Genomic DNA, 5,566 nt, shown 5'->3' on the forward strand with positions numbered 1-5,566 from the left:
GAAAGCAATCCAGAAGACTTGGATTCAAAGTCTGGAACTCCGCGAGGCGGCCACGAGGCAGGAGGGCGTGCCCTCCACCCTCGTGGGCCCCTCGTAGCTCCACCGATGTACTTCCTTCGCCTATATATACTCTTATACCCTAGATCGATCGCAGAGAGCTAAAAAACCACTTTTCCACCACCACAACCTTCTGTACCCATGAGATCCCATCTTGGGGCCTCTTCCGGTGATCTGCCGGAGGGGGAATCGATCACGGAAGGCTTGTACATCAACACCATAGCCTCTCTGATGAAGCGTGAGTAGTTTACCATAGACCTTCAGGTCCATAGTTATTAGCTAGATGGCTTCTTCTCTCTCTTTGATTCTCCATACAAAGTTCTCCTCGATGTTCTTGGAGATCTATTCGATGTTATACTCTTTTACAATGTGTTTGCCGAGATCCGATGAATTGTGGGTTTATGAACAGGATTATCTATGAATATCATTTGGTTCTTCTCTAAATTCTTATATGCATGATTTGATATCTTTGCAAGTCTCTTCGAATTATCGGTTTAGTTTGTCCTACTAGATTGATCTTTCTTGCAATGGGAGAAGTGCTTAGCTTTGGGTTCAATCTTGCGTTGTCCTTTCCCAGTGATAGTAGGGGCAGCAAGGCACGTATTGTATTGTTGCCATCGAGGATAAAAATATGGGGTTTATATCATATTGTTTGAGTTTATCCCTCTACATCATGTCATCTTGCTTAATGCGTTACTTTGTTCTTATGAACTTAATACTCTAGATGCATGCTGGATAGCGATCGATGTGTGGAGTAATAGTAGTAGATGCAGAATCGTTTCGATCTACTTGACACGGACGTGATGCCTATATTCATGAGCATTGCCTTAGATATCTTCATAACTATGCGCTTTTCTATCAATTGCTCGACAGTAATTTTTTCACCCACCGTAATACATGCTATCTTGAGAGAAGCCACTAGTGAAACCTATGGCCCCCGGGTCTCTTTCTTATTATATTACATCTCTTTTATTTACATCACATCTCGTTTACTATTTTGCAATCTTTACTTTCCAATATATACAACAAAAATACCAAAAATATTTAATTTACTATCTTTATCAGATCTCACTTTTGCGAGTGACCGTGAAGGGATTGACAACCCCTTTATCGCGTTGGTTGCAAGGCTCTTGATTGTTTGTGCAGGTACTAGGTGACTTGTGTGTTGTCTCCTACTGGATTGATACCTTGGTTCTCAAAAACTGAGGGAAATACTTACGCTACTTTGTTGCATCACCCTTTCCTCTTTAAGGGAAAACCAATGCATGCTCAAGAGGTAGCACTTTCCTATCTGACCAACATGCCAGTGCCACATATAAGTTGTATTACCAGTCTTCTTGAGATTTTAACATTAATGTTATAAATATGTTTTTCACGTTCAAGATCTAATAAGAATAGGCCACCAACCATTGGTGCAAATCCATAAAACATATTCTTATAATATACTAAACAACCATTGCTCTCAGACTTATAAGAATAACCGCCATTTATCAAACATAATCCAGAGATAATGTTCTTGCATAACTTCGGAAACAAATAACAATTATTTAGTTCTAAGATAAATCTTGAAGGTAAACTTATAGACATAACACCAACGGCTTGAGAGCCAATCTCATCACCATTCTCGACACGCATCACAACTTCATTTCTCTCAGCTTGCGAATTTTCCGCAGTCCCTGCATCGTGTTGGAAATGTGAGTAACTAGTCCAATATCAAATACCCATGACTTATAGGACATTTCAGCAAGTATAATATCAACAACATGAACTGGTATAACTTTTACAAGACAAGTTCTTCTTATTCGCCAGATATTTCAAGCAATTTCTCTTCCAGTGTACTTTTTCATTGCAGTAGAAATGTAGTCTCACTAGACGCTCCACCCTTGTTTCTTTTGGTGGTGCCTTTCTTTTTGAAACTTTCTGTTTTGTTCACAAGAAACTTTTGTTGATTCTACATTCCGATCTCATTGGTTTTGAGTATCTCTTCACAAAGCGAAGTAAGGATGGGGAAATCAGTCCCCGTTGTAGTGATACTATCATAATAGTCTACTAGTCTGACATTGTGCTCATCAACTAGAGATTCTTCAGCTATTTTGCATTCTTCCATTGCTTCAGTCATCTCATGAAGTTCAGTTGTTTCTTTGTGATACATAACTTCCAGTGCCTCGACAATTTCGACGATACTGAGTTGTTTAAAACGTTTCTATGACACTAAATCCATGCAATATAACATAGTACTCTTCACGACACTGTAATCACTATTGCAAGATATAAACACATTGATGACATCATGCGTTGCTCCTAGCGTAGGAGGATCACCAAGTGCTTGATCCAACACATAATCTTTGATAGCACTCCTGAGAACATACCTCAGAGTGTGGCATAGTTTCCACCATTTACAGCTAACTTTTATTTCTCAAACAAAGGTGCTAAGTTTAAAACATTGTGAGCCATTTATCTACAACAATAAACACAAGATTCATTTAGACATTGTTCATAACTAATTTGCACTAGTGTTTAAACAAATTTTAATATAAAGTGCACTCCCACTCACATAAATATCTCTCATAATTGAAAGTGAGTGATTCAAGACCCTAATCTTATTCACGGACATTGATGTGGACAACATTGATGATGTGAACTTCAACCAGTAGGCAATTTTTTGCCAATCATATCTCCATATAACTCTTGTTTAGCTTTTGATGCTTTGTGCTCCGAGCTGAATGAATCTGCTAGAACTTCAAGAAAACCGAGTGTCTTTGCTTGTACGGTCTAACCTTTCATCTGTCTTACACCTCGCGGTCCATTTGTACTCATATGGACATGACGCACTCTGAACGGCTACGTGTTATAGATGGTTGCAACACTGGGAAGATCACTTTTAACTTGATATTTTCTATGGGCGATCACCCTAATAATTGACTACTACAAAATCAAAGGGTGCAAACAACTAAGTGATAAACATCTTAGGAAATTTATAATAGCATGATATGGTATAGCCCTGGGCGCTGGGAACGTCTCCATGATCCTCACAAGTCTTCATGAAAATTCTCCGAAAACATTATCGTGGCGACAATTTTGAAAACTGCCGTCATGGAAACACTTTTGTTCTCCTGCGCCTAGTGAAGCTCTGGGGTCCTTTGTATTACTTTTATCGAATAAATAACGAGGTTTGACACGTAGGTCATTAAAGATGACAATCCCTTGGCTCCGGCCATCATGTCGTAGTATGACATGCAGGTCACTTAACATTAAAAATATAACCATCTCATATATAAACTCATTTCAGGACGAAGGTTATACCACATCACATGCAACCTACAAAACCAAGTTAGATGTCCTCTACGGTTTGGCAAATCTTAATTACGTGGATTCTAGGATTTTTGGACAACACTAGCTACATACGTCCACCATTAAGGCGATAATTCTTGTTGCTAGATTAACTCTCACGGTATGTGAGGAAAGAGACATAATTAAAAATCTCTAGCCCCATACTAAACTCCGTCAGTACGCATGACCCCCTAGAAGATCGACCTCTCCATAGATTGCAAGCATACGGTCTTCACGATCCGGCAGCGCTTCGCTGTCCGGAGCTAATCGTTGCAGAAGAATTAGATGGAGGGGATTAGAACCACACTTGGCTTCTAATTATGAGGATTAGAGGATCTAGGTCTATCTCTAATTAGATCAACTAGGATCAACTAGAACTAGAACTAGAGAACTAGAGTAGGCTACAAAAACGTGTGTATCAAAAGTGCCAAAAGCCTGTAGTATATATAGGTTGAAGAGGGGAGAGGGGGCACACACAAGGGGGAAGTTTCCCCCCTTGCATCAGCCATGGGGAGGGGTAATCCCTCCCCAATTCGGCTTCCCCTCTCTCCTTTCCATGAGAAAGCGGGGGCGCCACCACTATTGTGCCCTTGTGGCCCAATTCTCCTTCCATCACTTGGCCTTTTACGGCTCATTGATATTTAATTAAATATGCCTCCTAACTATTATTAGAGCCTTTTATTATTAATTTAACATCTCCAAAAACATTTTTCACCTATATATTATTTATCAGTAATATCCGGTATTGGCCGATAAACTTTGAAACCCTTCCGGTGACTCCGAAAAGCTTTCGGTTCCTCTCGAAACTATTTCGAATATTAATGAAACAATTTCATAAAAGTTCCACATAACTCCTATCCTACTAACAGACAGCAGATCATGATTAGCTTAAGCTTGTGACCCTGTAGGTTCGGTAAAACATAGACATGAACAAAACCCCTTTCGTTCAATGACCGATAGCAGAACAATGGACATCCATATCGATCCCTATGAGTACAGAATGACATTCGAATGAACCTTTGTTTATCATGTGCTATCCCCTTTGCTTCGTAATACTTTACAAAACCCGGGGTGAGATATATCGATATCCTCTTGAGTCATACACATGCTCACTATACCGTTCTCCTCATTATCGGTTTTATTCTTCTTTCTCGTTGACATGTTCCAACATCCCCGTGACATAGTCACCTGTGTCTGGCCAAAGGATTATGGATGTCATAACACCGAGAGGGCCATAAGAATATCTCTCCATCGTCGGAGGAGCAAAATCCCACTCTTGAGCTATCTAATCCCTTATCAAACTTTCCGATGAACCTGTAAGTTGTCTTGTGATCACCGTGTTACAGATGACGTTGGTACAATCCCAAAGTTCATCGTACGATAAGAAGTGACTACAATACTCTCATGGTCTAAGGAACTAAATCACACATTAAAACTCAGTGTTATAACAATTGATTTCTGGCGATTGTATCCCAAAGTATAACAAACAAGTTTGGGTCGATTCCATACGATCGTTCTTCTAAAGCATGCTCCCAAAAAAATTTAGGACTTACACTTCACGATATTCTAAGATCCGGAAAACGGGATCACCAACAACATTTGTGCTAGTCTTAGAGGCAAGACTAGGAATCTTATTTATCATTTATCATTCCGCACATGCATATGAGTTTTCCACTGAATCGCACAATCCAAGATCATAGTAGTTATATCATAGGATATAAACTTCTAATTATGAATATGGAAATTTATATATACAATATTATTGCCTCTAGGGCATATCTCTAACAATGGCTAGGGCCATGAGTGGCCTAAGTGGTGGCGTGAGGCGCCCCTAGGCCGTTATACCATCAACTATAATAATTTTAGAACATGAGTTAAAGATTGCACCTTGTGGATTGCTTTATTACATAATTGATATCATCCATGCAATATCTCGATATCCATCCCCATGCCTATGTTTTATGTCGTCGCTTGCTCTCTTCAAGCAAATTGATAGTTGGCAGTTGTTGGTTATTCTTCTGCTTTCTTACTTATAGTAAAACATACTCCCCTTAGTTCACTCCATTGTCATTGCTATTAATAAATGCTTTGAGCAATACTTGTTTTCAAGTGTGGTTGAATTGACATCTCAACCTCTAAAGCTTAGAAGTATTCTTTCTGTTCCACTGTGCTGAATATA

The sequence above is a fragment of the Triticum dicoccoides genome, chromosome 1A (assembly GCF_002162155.2).
Source record: "Triticum dicoccoides isolate Atlit2015 ecotype Zavitan chromosome 1A, WEW_v2.0, whole genome shotgun sequence".
In the NCBI taxonomy this organism is placed as follows: Eukaryota; Viridiplantae; Streptophyta; class Magnoliopsida; order Poales; family Poaceae; genus Triticum; species Triticum dicoccoides.